At 40.7% G+C, this 19,139-nt stretch overlaps 1 protein-coding gene across 1 annotated transcript in view; it reads left to right on the top strand.

Moving 5' to 3' along the window:
- RORA (RAR related orphan receptor A) overlaps positions 1-19,139 on the top strand; it is a 675,954-nt gene that overhangs the window by 546,470 nt on the left and 110,345 nt on the right. The window lies entirely within an intron of this gene.

The raw sequence follows: 19,139 nt of genomic DNA, 5'->3' as shown, positions 1-19,139 counted from the left end.
CAGCGAGCTGGGATTTTGAGAGTTAAAAAAAAAAAATAGTTACACTGATTCTCTCAGAAAGACAAATATCTAGAATACTAAAGAGGTACTGAATTTCTCAAGTAGATCAGGAACAGGACCATTGGAGGGTGTAATTAGGAGGTAATGTTAAATGGCCCCCTAAAAATTCAGGTTGAAGTAATTTTTAACAGACGTATGTTTCGTATCTTTTTTTACTAATTATAAAAGTAAACAATTACAAGCATTTAAAAACACCATCACTATAGAAAACCAGTATAAGAAAGGTCCCTTTCCCATTCTCCTAATGCAGAGAATATCACATATTAAAAGTTGGGGGGTAAAATTTTTTTATATAATTGTATTCTATATTCTTTAAAATAAAGTTATGGATAGTTATAAAAATATGAGAAATATATATGATAATGTTAAGTTTAAAAGTTTTAAAATGTGTGCATACAAGAATGAAAATATAGCAAATGACCCTATGACTGCAAAAAGACTGAAAAAATATCAATATATTTTAAAAGTTAGGGCTTTTTTTCGTATTTTTTAAGCACATACTAACATATTTTAAAGTGCATGCATGTGTGTGTGTGTGTGTGTGTGTGTGTGTGTGTGTGTGTGTGTGTGTGTAATGACTCCTTTGCTTCTAAGAGTCCCTGAAAAGGATAGTTAGTTTCCAACTTCATAGCCATGGGGAGAAAGAAAATATTTGGAGATCATTAGTAAATAATGCTTTGAATCTCTCTATAGCATACGAAACTTAATTTTAGTCCTATTCAAAAAATGAAGTTTCCCTGGTTTAAAAAAAAAAAAAAAAAAAAGTCTTTCTATGTGCTTCTTGGGTAGGAGAAGGATAGAAGAAACTGCATGCAAAACTCGGGTTGGGCAATTGATTTTAATCGTGGTTTCTATTAATTACTCAGCAATTTCAGGCAATTATCCACTTTCACACCATAGTTTTCCCTTGTGTAAAAGAGGAAGGGTGATAGAAAAGCTGAACCTAGGGACTTGGTCTCCAAGCACTGCTACCAATGACATCTGCCTTTTGGCAAATACCCAACTCTGCTCAATGGGGTCACACAGTCTGCCAGCTCACAGGAGCCAGGAGGCTTAATTACCTGTAGTTTCAAAGACCTTTGAACTCTCTTAGGAAGCGGATTGTTTAAGTTCAACGTCGTATTACCCAGTTCCTGAAGCATTCATTTCACAGAGATAGAGAGGAAGAGTGCAGACATTGGGCTGTGCTCCAAAGGAAGCTTAGAAAAAGGTTTTCTATATATTAGAAGTTGCAGAAATGCTTTGTGGTTTGAGAAGAGTCATGTTATACTTCCACACAAAAAAAATATGCTGCTCAGAAAGAAAATACTTAAATTACATATTAATTTAAGGTCATCAAAATTCAAACCAGCTATGTTCACCTTCTCTTTCCTTTACTAGAAGGTGCCCTGTGATTGAAACCTGTACCTATCATTTTACAGGTGCTGCTGTGGTATAACCTGGTCTGGTGTTCTCAAACCCCAGGGCCAGTACCACACTGTAATGAAGTTTTCACAAAACTGAGGGCAGTACATTGTGAGGCTGCTGACTTTATTTAAGAAATATCACTCCTTATTCTAAGAATATGTCCTTCCTACTATAGGGATGTTAAAATGTCATTTTCTTTTATGAATTAATGGCAATTGAAGATGGCAGTTGGAATTTTTTTAACATCCTGGTTTGATCAAATTTAAACTTAGAACACTATACTGATATTCCCACAATTTCCCAATTTCCTTTTCTTTTTACATTTTACTGGCCTGCAAAATCCAAACTCTGGAAAAACATTAGTTTATGGCTAATTCTGTCTGTATGGTAATAGGGAGGATGCAGATAATCACCATTTTTAACCCAAAATATCAAATTCCTCTCCGACTAAAACATGTGCCTCAGCTAATGATAAGTAGGACACCCAACGTGCTTGAATTGTATTTCTCTCTCTACCCTCTAATAGGGCTCCTCAAATTAAGCCACCGAAAAAAGAAGGATGCAGGGGGAGAAATAATCTAAATAATAAGTAAAACGGCTAGTTAACAAGGAATAAAATATGTCCCATGCAACATTTGGAATATTCTTACACTAAAAAATTATTCTTTGTTTTTATTTCAACTTTAGCTGGATGTTCTGCATTTTATCTGCCAATCTTACACCCAAGACTGTCTGACACATTAGAAGATACAGAGGTAGCAAAACATGAAATAAAGGAGCTCCTACTCATAAATCCCTATTAATGAAATACTCTTTCCTTTACCTTTATGTTGTCTAGTTTTCTCATTTAACATGAACTATTTAGGTGATTGAGTTTTTATAAAAGCATAATAACCTTCAATGAAATCCAGAGATGAATAAAACAAGTTAACTTGCCCCAGTTGGCTTACCTTGTAAACTGATCACCCATGTTTAAAAGCAGGTTCTGCCAAGTCACCTCCACTGCCCACCTCTGAGCTGGCTGTTCAGGTGCCACAGAGCAATTTCCTTCAACCCACACTGAACTGATGTTTTAGAATCTGAAAGTTTGTGGGTGGGAAGTGAGGAGGAAAGCCAGGATCCTCTGAGGAGCCTTTGGACGTACTCAACATGCAGCCAAAGACTTGTTCTTTGTTTCTTACTTTTCCCTCTGACGTTAAAACTAACGCAAAGTTAAAAATTCTACATTTTCTCACTCTGCTACCTGGCAATGTAGAGTTCCCCATCTGAGCTTGAAACAAAAGTAATAATAAAACTGTCAAGTAGTGCTAGTAAACTTTCTAGTAATATTTGCAAGGAAATTACTTTCCATCTGCAAGGCTCACGTGTTTTTTCTGTTAGAGAAATGAATTGATATAAGCTTGAGATTGGCAGGTAAGTAGGAGTACAGGTCACGTACCTGGTGTGCATTTCATTAAAACGAGTGTGAACGTGGGTAGTGTTTTGTTTTTCCTCTGACCACCTCGAGGTTGTTGCAAAAGTAATGGAGGGAAAAAATATGGTAAACAGTGCTCATATAGTCAAATAAAAGAAGAGCGAAAATCAAAAATGTGGAATGGAGCCAACTTTATGGTCATTCCACAGATGGGCTGCTTAGGATGGTGAAAGGAAAGCTGGATTAGAAGGTCTCCCCCTGGCTCCGACACCGTCTACCACAGTGACTCTGGGCAAGTTGTGTTCTCCTCTGGTAATCAGTTTCCTCCCTTCTCAAATGAAGGGATTGCACAGGCTAATACATATGCTTCCTTTAGTCTCGATCTAAGGAGGTGCAGCAGAGAGAAGGAATTCCTGGATTACAAGTCAGTGCAAATAGGACTCACCCATTTACCTTTGGGGGGTTTCGAAGGCTATAGATTTGAAATAACAAAGACACGCTACTAGATCTCGTGTTCTGATCTTCAGATGAAGACATGCAGCCATTCTTTATGCCTTCTGCTGCCCACTCTGCCTCATCAGAAGAAGACCTATTGGACCATTTCTTGGTCCTCCCAGGAACCCAGTGAGCTCTATCACCAGCTTTGAACTCACATATGCACAAGTCAGTGTTATCTTCCTTTTTCAAAGCTGTTACTTAGGATGGATGAAAACTAAGCAGAGTTCACCCATCATAATTATTTATATGGGTATACAAAGACAACATGTAGCACTTTTTTTTTTGTTTTTAAATCATACTCTGGACTCCTGGAGTTCCTTTGCCGTATCCTTTCCAGGCCTTTTCCCACTGGGCTTGTTCCAGTCAGACTCTGTATGAAACATTGCCCCTTTGGTCAGCATTTTTAAATTGAATTCAGATGGGAAAATATATATTTTTCAAGGTAGTCAGTGTATAGTCACTCTGGTTCGGTCCCTTGTAACCATGTAGAAAATATGGTAGACAAGATCAAAGATTTCTCTGGGGTCCTTTCCATTCTGAGCCCCGAAGCCTATTATTGTGTTTTAGATTTCCTCATGCTTACAAAGATGGCAGTTCCTTCCATGTTTTAAAATCTCGTAGCAAATTCACAAGTCTGTATCTTCCGCATTATCTCTCTTACTCAGAAGCATTGACTAGTGTGCCCTTTTTCTTCTTGTGTTTGTGCCAACATCAGAGAAGTTAAGCATACCCCCCTTGTCTTCCAGGAGAATTTATGTTATTCTCATTCATGGGATATGTTCTCAATTTATACACACATTCTTACAGACTTGGACCCTCCCTTGACTCCAGTCATTCCTTATAAGCATTCTCTGTCCTAGGAACCCTGTTGGCTTTCCCAAGATGGAAAATTACTAGATGGCCTCTACCTCTGTGTGGCCCACACCTGGTACAGTGTTGGCCTTTGCCCAAATTATGTCACCCCATTTGGGATCACCTGACACCATGCGATCAGTCTCATGACCTAGCAACGTCCCATCTGCCCACCCAGTTCACTCTTGCTCCATTCCAGTGCCTCTTACAACAGATGTTCACGTATCCTCTTGTCACTGTCTTATGTCTCATAAGGCTCATTCATCATCAACCTTTTTATTCATTAATCAACATAACCTAAGTACCACTATTTACCAGATAACGGGCTCTGCCAGCGTGAATAAAAAAATATAGCACTAGTCCTCAAGGAGCTTAGATTCTAGTGAGAGAGACAGACAATAAAGAAATAAACAATCAGTCATTATAAATGTTGACAAAGGCTATGAAGAAAACAAATAAGGTTGGTGAGAGAGAGCAGTAGGTGGAGTCTATTTTAGGTAATGTGGTCCGCACAGGTCACATGCAGGCCTAGACCTAAAGAATGAGAAGAAGCCAGCCATGAAAAAAGAAGGTTGGAAATTCAGGAAAGAACTTGGTGTGTTTGAGAACTGAAAAAGGCCTCTCTAAATCCTCCCCACTTTTCCAGTTCCTTCCTACACATAGATGTTGCTGATTTCACCCACTCATGCGGATTAATCCATCTCCTGAGCTGCCATCGGTCATCCTCTCCGTTCCCTTTTTTGAAACATGGGTACATACTGTCTTTTGTTATTCAGCTGTGTGGTAGATCTTTACAGGGCTTGAGGTTCCATACTTAATCTCTCCAAGAGCATCAATCAGGGTTCTATTTATACAGTAGGTGCTTAAGAAACACTTGAATTCTATTCAGTTCAATAACTATTAATCAAATGCCTGGTTAATGTGAGGTGATACATGCTAGTTATTTAGCTCATTTCTGATGTTCAGAAATAAACTCCAATGTAACCATGAGAAAAATATTGGACAAACACAAATTGAAGGACATTTTACAGCATACCTGACCAGTGTGTCTCAAAACTGTCTAGGTCATCCAAAACAAGGGAAGTTCAAGAAACTGTCACCGACCACAGGAGGCTAATGAGACATGATGACTAAATGTAATGTGGTACCTGGATGGCATCCTGGAATAGAAAAGGACATTAGAGGAAAATTAGTGAAATCTGAATAAACTGAATTTAGTTAATAGTAGCATACCAATATCGATTCTTTCCTTATGGAAAAAATTTATTACATATGGCAGCAAAAGTACCATAGTTAAGCAAGGTTTTAACAATAGGGGAAACTTTGAAAAGGGTACATGAGAACTCTCTGTACTAGTTTTTCAACTTTTCTGTAAATCTAAAACTATTCTAAAGTAGTTTATTTAAATTAAAAATAAATAACAAGTCATGGTCCCTCCCTCTCTGAGTTTACAACACAGATGATAAGGGCAACAATAAAATTGCATACCAAGTACAAAGGTAACCCAAACAAGGGTATGCCTGCCGCTAAGAATTTAGGGAAGGATTCACTGAGGAGGGAAATGCCAGCAGCTGGGTTTTGAAGGATTACTAGGAGTTTGAAGGATGTGGAAAAGGAGTCTGGAAAAGGTAAGTTCAGTTCTAAAAAGCACTTCTTGGCTAGGCTTGAAATCCCTTCAAGCAGTTTAGCATAGAAAGAGAGAGAAGGGGAGGGAGAGAGGGAGGAGCAAGCGGGGGTGAGCGGGAGTGGGGCTGGGGGAAGAGAGGAGCGTGGCATGGGTATTTGCTGGCCAATTAGGGTAGAATAGTTAGTGATATTATTTGTGTCTGGGACTCATCTGCCCGTGGCAGCTGACTTACAAGGCCTCTGAGCAATGTCCACCAGGATTCCCTCCCATCACTCTCCACCCAACTGTTGAGGTCATATTTGGTCACCTGGGACTCTAGACTCTATAATACACTGGGGCAAGGCACAGCCCCAGTTTCTGGAGGTCAGTGGAAAACCAGGAAAAGACATGAAAGCAGGAACAGTGACTTAGGGACTGAGGCAAGAGTTCAGTGGTCAGTCATGGGTCATTGTCTCCAAACTGCAGAGGCTACAATATCTTCCCTGCCCATAACTGTAGGTAAAAGAAGTAGAAGTTAAGTGCACTGGAGCAACGAGTTTGTTCTATTGCTTCCGATATCTCTAGTGTCCTAATGCACAGCTTAAGGTAAGTTCTCAAAAAAAAAAAAAAAAAAAAAATTGGTGAATGAAAGAAAAGACTAATCCCAAGAGGCCTGGTAGCCCTGGTGTTGAGAAGAAAATGGGAACATGGGAGAGCTCTGAAGACACCCCTCATCCAGCCCCAGCCCTAGAAAATGATACACAGATAAATAAAACAAGATGGGAACCTGACTGGGGACAGCCAGTCCCAAGTGAGGAAGTGCTTGCCTCCAGACAGGAAGGCTGACCTCCCAAGTTCTCTGGCATGGAAGGTCTGAAGAGGAGGAGGCAGTTAGGAGGCAGCTGAAGCACAGAGGAGACCTTGAGGTGAAAGAGGGTCTCTAAGGACCTTGTGGACGCTGATGTTGTAAGGGAGCATAATCAATGAGGGAGCCCAACAGGGAGCAAATAAGCCAGCTGGCATCAGAACAGAGAAGCAAATGTACAGAGAGAAGCAGCAACCCTCGGAGAGAGATGCCATGCTACACATAAGAGCAAGACTAAGAGAGAGCAGATCCCATTTCCAAGGGCCCAGTCACTCTGTGGCACCAGTGACCTCTACAAGCCTAAATGTCTTGTAAGATGGAGGTAATAACAGTGATGACCTCATGGGTTTGTGGTAGAGTTGAGGCGACATTATCCACACAAAGCTCTTAGCACAGTGCTGAGCACCCAGGTGATCCATAATTGTTATTTTTGAGATGTTTGTTTTATCATTCTTATTAGATTCCCATGAGAACTTTGCTATTCTTATTACTCCGCATATATCCTTACAATAATTATCCCCTAGCTTGGTGAGTCTTTGTTCCTTGCAACCAATAAAAAACCCAATTCCAAAATTATCTCTGGTCAGAGTTGCAGCAAATATGTTTGGCATAGCACAGTGCGGGGAGGGCCCTAATTTTTAGGTATCATTTCCCTTGTCAGTCTCAGGGAAGGTCCCTGCATACTAAATCTAATCTGATAGATCTGGTACAGATCAGGGATTTCCTGGTTTGGGAAGTTACCTCAAATAGACACCAGGCCAACCTACCCTGGACTGAGCTGTGGGCAGCTAGAGAAGTCAGAGTCTGGGAAGCCTGGTGTTGAGGAACCTGGGAATATGGGAGAGCGTTGAAGACACACCCCATCTAGCCCCAGCCCTAGAAAATGGTACAAAGTTCATTTTTTTACTTTGTTGGTTAGTCAGTGGTTTCACGCACATTAGCATTACTTAATATTTTTTAGTGGGTCACACAGGTGCATGACACAATATTCAAAAGAATATAAAGTTAGAGGTAAGCCCTATCCTTTAGCCAGTTACTTATGTAGCCTTCTAGAAATAATCCATTCTGTGAATATAGAAGCATGATGAATTCAAACATACATATTCAAATATATATACACGCACACATATAAACACACACACACACACACACAGTTCTGCATATTGACTTTTTTCAATTAACACTACACCTTAAGAGCTTATTCCACAGCCGTGCACATAGGGCTGCCTTATTCTTTTTAACAATTGTGTGATACTCCATTTTACGGATGCACCAGCAGTTTTCAAACTTTACTGAATGTTCTCAAATATATACCATTTTTGCATGTATGCAAATAGATGTACAGGAGAAATTCCTAGGTGTGGAATTGTTGGGACAATGGGAAAGTGCAGTTGTAAGTGACGTCATTGGGTACTGCAAAGTGGTCCTCCACAGAAATTTTAGCTGTTCACGTGCCCACCAATAATGTATGTGAGTGCCTGTTGTCCTCTACCCTCCCCAACACAGAATGCATATGCTTCTTATTTTTCTTTAAAAAGATGATTTTATAACAGATATAAGTTTTATAACAAATATAAACATGTGGGCAGAAGCTTCCTGTATTATTTTTTCCGAAACCCAGTCTGTCTCTCTGAATGCCTGTCTCTCTTTTCTCATCTCCTGTGCAGGTATGTGCGCACACACACACGATACTTTGCCCTCTCCCCACTGGAGCTTGATTTTAACACACTTTAATTCTTTCTTTTTTGTATTGCAGTGGGTTTTCATCTTTGATGGTTTTCATTTGTAAAAAAAGGAAAGAAATTTCGGGGTGAGTGTTTTCACTGATTCCTACATTCCCCCATGTAAGAGGTCTCTTAATCTTTCCAGAAGTGATTGCTGCTGCCAGTATGCCAGGTCCCATTTCTTCATTAATTTTTCCAAAACCCTGATAATACTGAGGGGACTGATTCCAAGGCAGATAATGCCCAGTAATTCTCAGTATTTACAGAGCTTCTTTGTCTGAGATCTCAAAGCACTTGACAGCATTAAATCTTCATTCCCTTGGCTCTCAAAGGCATCTTTGAACCTAGATGGATGGATGGTACACAGAAATGAAAACTCTTTCCATCCAGATTCTCTGAAAGGTGACTGGGAAAAAAAGACAAGCTAACCAGCATAATTTCTAGCCATAGTAGCATGTTCTTTAGTTACTCCCAATTTTTTTTACCTTTTGTGGATATATTTCCAGTGAATCACCTTGTATATAAACAGCAAATAGAAAATCCTCTCTTCCATGTAAGGGGGTTAAATGATATAAGGGGGAATGAGTCCCTGGATGGAAAGAGAGGTATATTCAAGCCTTGAAGCCACACACATTCTCTCTGGTCTGATTCTCTGCTAATCTATTCTGTCTGAGAAAATGTATAAATGTAACAAGATACCACTTATACTGGCCCAGAGAAAGAAAGAATGAAGGAAAGGAGAAAGGAAGGGAGGGGGAGAAAAAGAAAGAAGGCAAGGGGAAAGGAAACCTAATTCAGATCTGATGCTTTTGACCCATGTTGGATAATACCTTCTGAGTAGAAAGTCCAGCCCAGCCTCATGCATCATGTCTGATTCCATCAGTGAGTAATTGTCCTTATAAAGAGTTTCTTACCTTCACACTCCACCCTACTCTTTTCCACCCTTTCCCACCCGCTAGTCTCCACACTCTCCATGTCCTATACACACCACACAAAGAATATCAACCATCGAGCAAGTATTTTAGTGGGAAAATGTTAGCAAATATTATTTCATAGTTCAGGTACAGAGACCAAGGCACAGAGAAGCTGTAATTTATTTAGTGATAAAGATTCTATGTTAGGTACACATATCTCACACTGCATGTGTTGGGTCAGGAATTATCAATATAGGGTTTTTTTTTAAAACTATTTATTACACAAATAACATTGAACATTAAAGTAAAAATAAACACCACTGAAATCCCACCACTCCAGCTAATCATACTGTATTCATTCTCCCTCCATGGCCTTTAAAATTCTTAGCTCACATGCACATAAAATTCAGTCATAGCCTAGAGAGCATAATATTGTGAGCAAGAGCCCAGGTACTGGAACCAGGCTACTTATTTATGCTGGTATGCAATTCCACTATTGACTAGCTGAGCCCTGGTTCCCCCATCTGTAAAATGGGAATATTAATAGTACCCACCTCATGGGTCTGTGATGGACAATCAATGAGACATTTCATTTTAAGTAGTTAGCAAAGTGCCTAGGATATAGTACGTACCTGGTAAATGTTAACTGCTACTGTTATTATTATTAACTTTGCATTCTGCTTTTTAAAAGCAGAACGGAATTGTCTGATACATCCCAAATTCTGACTAAGCAACCTGCCCACTCCTGGTGACGCAACTTCCTCTACGTTTCAGGGGTGGACCCTTCCAATGCAGAGATACCAGCAGAATATTTTAGCCCCTACCCTTTCAGGGCCTCTGCAGACCACACCTGTTATGGCCCTCACTGCTATCCTGACCTCTCACCCTACGAAGGTCAGGGTTTCAGGGGGGAAAGAACAGGGTGAGGAAGTGAGGAGGGAAACACAGGAGACACTGCCCTCCTCAGAGCTTCCAGGGCCTATGTGAGTAGCCTCATCCATCTGACCGAATTCTGATTCATTTCCGATGTGGTTCTGATTATTGCTGATGCCTTTCAGAATGACAGTAATAAAAGGCATTGTCTTTTGGTTATTTCAAAACTAATTTATTTTTTTGTGTGTTTTAAAATTCTTCATTAACTTTTTGTGTTGGCGTGATTTCAAATTTATGAAAATTTGCAAGCATAGCATAAATGGCCCTTTATCCATCTTGATTCACCCATTGTTAGTGTTTTGTCCTATTTGCTTTATCATTCTCATGCTGTCTCTCACCCTCCGTATGTGTGTGTATACAAATATGTACATACTTGTGCGTGTGTGTGTAGAGGGGGGTGGGGCATTCCTCTTTAATCTTCTCACATGGGTTTCCCGGGAACACGGTCTTTCTCTCCCATGGCCACAGTCGTCATAATCAGAGAATGCAATGTTGATATAATACGGTTCTCCAACCCACAATGCTTTTGTATTTTTAAAACCTCTCTTGAAAAAGCAGGTGTGGGACAAAGATAATAAATGTACATCACAGCCTAATTAGGCCACTTGTTCACCTGTTAACCTTCTCGGCGGAGTCATTCTTCAAAGCCCAGCTCTAACAAGACTCCCCTGCAAGACTGGGCAGGCTGCTTTCCCACCTGGCAGAACACCCTCTGTGCAGCCCCAGTGATAGCCCTTCATATCCTAAGGAACAAGTTCCTGTCTGTCTCCACACTGGACTGTAAGTTTCTCAGGGCTCCCAGGGTCCACTTGGGTAACTGACTGATAATTGGTGCTTAGGAAATGTCTATTTAGGAATGAAGGAGCAAACAGATACATGGAAACCTCAAGTGAGTTGAACTTGATAAAGAGTTATGTTCTATTTTTAAATCTATCAGATGAAAGTTCAGCTGTACACAATGCAGTGGGTGAAATTATATATTCACCATAGGAACATCATGGGACATACATGGGATCTTGGCTCATGCCTTACTGCCACTCCCTCAAACTTTTTTTCTTCTGCCCCAAAATATAGTAACTGCGGAAGGAATACAGTTATGTGCCGGGGACGTGTATAGACTAGCCTCTCCAAAGAGCCGAGCCTAAGAAACACAGCCCAGGATTCCAGCACTTGGCAACCCTGCCTTTTCCATCGTTCCTGCCACGTTAGCACGCAGTAACTTTCCGTGCAGGCTCTACGAGGCTGGGGGCGGAGCTCGGAGCTGTCCCCATCACCGCAGCAGCCACCACCAGCCGCCCAGTGCCAGGATGCCCAGCAACTGCTCCCCCACAGGCTAACCCGAAAAGCCACACATCCCAGCCCTGGCAGACGCCCCATCCCAGGCCCATGCTGGTTCAAATGTCACAAAACAGAGAAGGTAGTTGAGTTCAGCCTTTATTGAGCAGCTTCCCTGTGGCAGGCACTATGATAGATTTTGGCATGACGATGTTATTTAATTTTTATTTTCATTTAACAAATGTCTACGTGGCATTTGCTACGTGCCTGGCACTGTTCTCAGCACTTTAAAATATGAACTCATTTAATCCTCATGACAGCCTATGAAGTAGGTACTATTATTTTTTCAATGTTTCGAGAAACTGACACATGGAGAGGTTAAGTGACGTAAGAGAGTGAGACTGGGTCCCTGCCCTCGTTTGAACTAATACCATGATGTCTTTTTCTCTTTCACATTTTCTACATGACTTTCACTTACCTACTTTCCCATTTGACAATTATCTCATCAACAATGTTATTTGGATCAGTCTATAAATAGGCATTAATACTTCCTATGCACTAGATATCAGGGGGACTCAGAGAAATATAAGGAGAGTCCTCACTCAAAAAACGGTAAAGTTTGGTTAGGGGATGAAACGTCTACCCACTAGTGACAAAGAGAGATGGTGAGAGAAGCCAACCATGGGAGCTTCAGGCGTTGAAAGGAAAGAGAGAGTCTTACGGGTAGCAATGTTTAGGGAAAGCCTCAGAGAAGGCGGGTGGAAATCCTGGAAAATCAAATCAGCTTTTGATAAATGAAACTGAGAAGTTGGCTTTGTTTGGACAATGGCTTCCTGTGCCTTGAATTCTGAAAATGCATGCAAAGATACTATGCACCTTCTGCAGAAAGTACCTCAAACAGTGCCTATGGTTCTAGACTTTAAAATCATAGAGCCCTAAAATTTTGGGTAGTTCGGTTGTTCAGCCAGCTCCTGAGCCACAGCAAGATGGTCAGAATGGAAGGTCCTTCTGCTACAGTCCATCATGGTGCATTATGATGAAGTAATGATACAGGGAAACCTGGGGACGAGCAGAACTCCACCTTGCAAACAGGTGTCAATGTTATGAGACCCATGAAGAAGGAAAGCAGTTTGATGTGTTTTAGATTCTAGGACTATAAGTGAGTTTCACATTTCCTTATGTTATGATATTCTTTTTCAAAAAAATTTAAATATTTTAGCAAAGCAAAAACAAGTGTCCCGCAACCCTGCTGATTATGAATATACCCAGAGGGAGTCATCATGATACATCATCTGTGAATATGGGTGGCCATATTTGTAGCCCCAAGGTATTTTATATCAAAATTGATCAAATGAAGCTGAAATGGCTGCTGACAGTGCATAAAACTAGATTCGATCTTCAATAATCACAGGAATCAGAACTACCTTTGTCTCCAAAGAAAGATGATCTACTGAAGAAGATGTGTCAATTTTTGTAGTGGTTTTATTACCATAATCATGCTTTAAATCAAAGAAGCCATTACTGTGTATTGAATTCTGGAGAGTGCACTTTTCATTATGAAACATTATGATAAGCAGCTTATGCCCAACGTGATTGCAATTAGAGTTTAGTGAACCACAAGGAGGGACAGTCTATATAGGATGCATCAGTGTAAACCGCATTTGCCAGGAACAAGTTTTAACCTTTGTACAGCTGTTGAAGGAAAGGTTCCAGCATTCCCTGTGAGAATACCTGTCAGGTTTTCATTTGAACAGGGAACACCTAGTTTATGTTTTCAAAGACCACTCCCTTTTTAAGCTGAGCACCTTTGGGCATGTGTCAGCAGGAGGTGTTAGGACAGATAAAAAAAAATTGCACGAGCTTCAAACCCAGCAGATTAGCAAGATCTGGGGAAATAACAATTCAGGAAAAATTCCAAAGAAATTGTCTATTCCCATTACATATAAATTTGGAGAAATAACATTTACGGTTATTATAGGAGTGAGGAAGGGATCGTCTTTAAAAGGTAAAACTCACAGGAAGAGTGACCTTCAGCTATCTTGAAATGAGAAAGTAAGTTATTTTTATTTTTATCACCAAAATTCAAAGAACTTATTACCTATGTATTCTGACTCTTATAAAGCTCCTTTATGGAGAATAAATACATGGAAAAAAGTTGTGTCCACATAATTATATAGTGAGTTGAAGCTTGGTAGCGGCATGGAGTAGGTACCCTGCCTCTTAATATTTCAATCCAGTTATTCAACATTTGACATATTTATCAGGCACTGCTATGTGCTAGGTACCTGGAGTATACACAGCAGGACAGGCTTCAAGATGTGGGCTGTGTGCCAGTGTACACTCCGTGTGTTTGTGGGAGACTACGTGGGTAGGTGAGAGTCATCGAGGAGAGGAATATAGCAGAGGTCATCTCTTGGTCTTGGTCAAAGTTGAGAGAGGTTCGAGTCCTGATACCCAAGCACGGCTCCATTGCCGTTGCTGAGCGTAGCATTGCCCTCAGATTCTTGGAGTCCCTAGTTACCTCCACTTCACCTCCAGGAACAGAGTGGGGAAAACCCACCCAACTAAGTGTTAATGGTCCCCAAAAAAAGAAACATATGTGGTAATAGCAGACTATTTAACAGCTTACCCGTGGCCTCTAGTAGTCCTGTTCCTATGTGATCATTAAAAATTCCCCTTAGATACAAGCTCCAGTCACCTCTCTGTGACTTAATGGTTTTAAGAACCAGAATATGACCTACTGTCATCACTCCCAACAGAACAACACCCTTGTCAAGCACCTCTCATCCCCCGCTCTCTACCTGTGTTTCCCCAGTGCACACAGGGCCACCCCAGTCCCTGACACAGGCAGACCCTACCTCTGAAACAACCATGCCCCAATTTGGACTTAGCAACTGTCGTCAAGGACCACAGGAAGCCAGGCTTTCTGCCTTTCATGGGGATAATCTGCCCATCACCAGGGCTGAAGATTTAATGAAGACTGGGCTGTCAAGAAGCTCACAGTTACAAGCTTTCCTATGTGAGCGTGTATATTTTTTACTTTATCCTTCCTTCCTGATTAATATGGCTCATCATCCCTGTGTTATGAAACCGTAAAAGGCATTGGAATTGGCCCATGATGGCTCTACCAACAATTCCTCTAAGGCAGCCGAGAAGGTGTCTCACTGACACTGTTCTGCCTCTTGCTAAGTTGCTCCCTCAGACCTTGCTGCTCTTCGAGACTCAGTCCAGAGTTCACCTTTTGCTCCTATATTCTGAGGTAAAAATAGAGGCCCCAAATTTCACTGGCACCAGGTATGTTTTTGCTTCAATTGGGGACCCATTGGATTCTCTACCGTGCATGATTTATTTATTTAGTCAACAAATATGAGCAACAAAAATGGCACCTATTGTGTGCCAAGCACTGTGATGGGCTCTGAGACTATAGCAATGAGCCAGACAGAGACATTCCTTGTCCTAATGGGCTCACCGGCAAAGAATATATATAACCCCTGTCTTTGATAAGCTATGCTAAGGTTGCAAGGGAAAAGCATGGGGCTGCTGTTTGATTTCGTTTGTTTGTTTGTTTTGTTTTTGAAGCAATTCTGTTTTGTGGCAGTCCTTCCCAAAATGCCTTGTCTTTCTATATGAAGCTTGTCTGTCACAGAAAAAGCATTTCCATCAAATCTTCAAGTTATTCTCTCAGAGAGCTGCTCCAGAGGTACGTGTGACACTAGGCTGAGAACAGGGGGTTTCCTGTAGCCTTGCCACTGACTCAGCAAACCTGTGAGCTGACTGGGCCGAACCTGGCTTTGCCCCAACCATACAATGGGGGTGTGGTCATTCTTATTTGTTCAAAGTGTGAGATTATTCAGGGAAAATCAGTTTATTTTTACCTGACACACTTCCTTTCCCAAGCTCTTTTCCTGGAACTTAGTTCTGACATATTTGGGGTCTGTTTTTGTTCCAAGATCAGAATCTCTTAAATCTTATAACCACTGGAATTCCTCAAGACTTCCCTCAAACACTGCTTTGGTGCTCTTCCAGACTTCTGATTTCTTTCAGAACCTTTCTAAGGGCTACAAGAGTTATTTTCTAACTTTTAGTTAACAACGGGTACCAGTAAAACAACAAACAGAAGTCGAAATTTCTCAATCCTCGCCAACCAGAGACAGCCTTCATGTGACTGGGAGGGTGCCTGGAAATTGTGGGAGAGATATTTTAGTAGACAACAAGGTGAGAGAGAGGAGAGAGTGGGTGCCTGTGCTGGCATTAGTCTCACACACGCTGACAACACATCATAGCACCACCCCGGAGAAAGATGCACCCTTTTGGGATTTGATCAACACCTTAATTGTTTGTTTAACACTGTCAATTCACATATTCTCAAATCTACCTTGCTCTTGGTGATACCCACACTGCAAGTGCCTATGTGTGTATGTGTATATGTATGCATACATTAAACATGACATAAAGTGTTTTATATGTGTGAGTATAAACAGATTTATAAAATTGTGTGTATTTTTTTTTAATATTCTTCATACTGAGTTTTATGAGTTGTATGGAGATGCATTGGCTTCCCCTGAAGCAGTGGCACTTTGGAGATGAAATAAATGTAGTTCATGCAAATGAGACATGCCCATCACAACAATAATGCTTATGGGTTGCCCACCAGTAAAGCACCCCCTCAGAGTCTTCCACGAGACTCTGGGAAGCTAAGGGTTTTCACAGCAGAGGGCCTCGTCAGTCATTCCTTGCTCATTAACAAGAGGACTTGTCATCTGGAGAACTGGTTGCATGTGTTTATTGTTAGGAGTTCAGGACAAACAGGTTTCAGCAAAGCACAAGGGTTTTTTTTGCAAACAGAAAACATAAACAGTTTCCTTATGAGCTGGATTGGGAGGGAGCAGCTTCTCCCTGGCTATCATGCATTCATATTCTTCCTCTGCCTACCAGGCATTGCCTCTGTCGTGGGTTTTGCCGGGTAAACTCAAATCCCATTAGCCTTCCTCTCGTGGCTGCTGATGGTGCCCCAGGTCCAGAGTTACTTGCCCTGTCTCATGAGACTTTGGGAAGAATCTTCCCTCCCTTTCTCATTTTACACACGTCGCCAGGTGTGGGGTAGAGATACTGGCTGGGGTGTTATTCTTTTCTATTACCGGCTTCCCAGATGAGATAGGCAAACTTCAGAACTTAGAAACAGTCTGTCTCAGGGCTCAGTAGAGAACAGAAGCCACTCTCTGCCCCTTTATCTGTATCCCCTGACCCCAAGCATGGGGTATTACAGGATTCAAAATAGAGGAATCAGAGCAATCAGCTCAGCCAAGTGCTCCGGCCCTAAGATGAAGAAGCACAAGAGATATTAGGACTTGGGACCGTGGATAATGGTAGCTAATCCACTGCCACATTATAGGAAGCAGAGTGGGGACCTGTGGGGTGTTGCTGTCTATTGTCACTGGCAGCTATTAAACCCTTGGCTTCCTGAGAAGGCTCTTCTGTTCCCTCCGCATGCGTATGAACCTGGATGGAGCCATAACCTTAACTTTATTAAACTTTTTATTTTCTTAGGATAGGAGTTCTTATCTTTTCTGCTCCCTGAAGCAAGAATAGGTACATTATTTTAGAGCTTACTATGTTCCAGGTGTTTCATATGTATGTAAGTATGTATATAATCTTGTTTAAACCTTATAGTAGCTATGACTATTAGGTATAACTATGAATATTAATTGAGGAAACAGAATTTCAGATACTAAGCAAGTTGCCCAATCCACATAGCTGGTGAGTGGCAGATTGGGTTGAACCTAGTTCTCTCAAGCTCGAATCCCTTGTCCTTTCTACCATGCCATGCTGGCTCACAAGTTCATAGAACCAAAGGCAGAAGGGATGTCTTCATAAGCTAGTGTCAATGCGCTATATTCTGAACTCTTGAATACTTTTCTTGGAGCCTTCTCAAGAGATATGGAGCTCATCAGTATACCTTACAGATACCTCTTTTCTTCAGAAATAAACACACATAGCCCAAAAGAATCAGCGCCTTAATGCTCCTCCCTTCATTACTTGCCTTGCCTCTACAGCTTTTCTCATTTCCATTTATTCCACCCCTTGAGCTCCTATCTAGAGCCCATTTTCTCCAAGTCTGCTCCCCTCGACTAGTAGCCATCTTTCAAAATTGTTCTTCTTTCTTCTTCTTCACCTCAGCCAACATTTGCATTCTCTGTGTGCTATGTATTAGGGGGAAAGTATTTCATTAAGCCAAATTATATTTAAGTTCCACTCTTGAGATATTTACCCTTCGGCTAGATAGTCCATCAACATAAAAGGATGAATCTCCAATCATAGAATTCCCTATTTTCCACCTAAATGTCCAACCTCATTTTAAGAATGATAAAGGATATTAAAAAGGACAAAAATGTACCCATTTTTGTCACTAATGTTCCAAAAAGTTCTCATTTTCCTTTTTTATCTTTTATCATATACATTTCACTTTTATCATGTCACTTTTGTTTTTGTAATTATAGATTCAATGTTGTATTGGGTTTTTTACCCCCACATAACTGTTCCCTATCACACATCACCTGTTTAAGGAAAGGTTGGCTGAGGTAGCAGCAGCAAATTTATTGTCCCATAGTGCTGCCTTTCCCGTGAGTTAGCTACATGAGAATTTGAGGGTGCCCCTTTACTCAACAGTAAAGATAAAAAAGAGTCTTTCTCTTTGACACCCTTTTTTTTCAGATGACATTGGTAACTCTAATCCTAACACAAAAACCAGACATGAAATTTGAAATGTCATCATTATTACTCTTCTTACATATTTTTAGAATTTTCAAAGGAGCTCGAAAAGAGACATTCATTGAACACCATGCGCCTGGCATTCTGGTGGGTATGTTTTAGTGCATTTTGTGGTTGTTGTTGTCGTTGTTGTTTTTATCTCAATCACACAACGACCCTGTAGGGAAGATGAGGAAACCAGGGCTCAGAAGGATGAAGCTCCCCGCCCAGCTTACAAGGGACAGGAAAAGATTCAAAGTGGAATCCACCTGACTCCAAAACTTTTTCCAACTTGCCACCTGACTTTCTCTCCTCTTAGAAAAACCTTCGCTAAGTAAGAGTCTATGTGTTATTTCCAAAGCATACCAGAGCAAATGTAACGAAGAAAAGAAATGGAGCCGGGTTTACGGTCGGTGGCACATGTGTTTATTACAGACACACAGAGAATATGAAACAAATGTAAATTTATTCAAAAATTATGAGAGAGGCAGTTGTAGTGATACATGTTAATAGGAGACCTATTACTCATAATTGATTTTACTAATATTTTAGCATCTGACCTGTTTCTCTTAATTGAATTGAAATGACTTATGCAACACATTTGTTTTACTGACTTTGGTGAGATATAATCACCTTCACCTACGCTTTTAATTTTAAAATGAAGATATTTTATAAATAGTTTCTCAACAGTGGCCTTACAGATATGTAAAACACAATCAGAGTTTTCTTCCCTTGGAAATGCCTAGAAAATTGCGGTTACTTTTTGTAAGGAGAAGAAAAAGAAAGGGCATTTTGCACGGTGATCAGTGAGGTCACCCTGAACAAAAATAAAATATGTCCATTA

The sequence above is a fragment of the Rousettus aegyptiacus genome, unplaced genomic scaffold (assembly GCF_014176215.1).
Source record: "Rousettus aegyptiacus isolate mRouAeg1 unplaced genomic scaffold, mRouAeg1.p scaffold_m13_p_3, whole genome shotgun sequence".
NCBI lineage: Eukaryota > Metazoa > Chordata > Mammalia > Chiroptera > Pteropodidae > Rousettus > Rousettus aegyptiacus.
The sequence above is the reverse complement of the archived record's forward strand: the minus strand, read 5'-3'. Positions and strand labels throughout refer to the sequence as shown.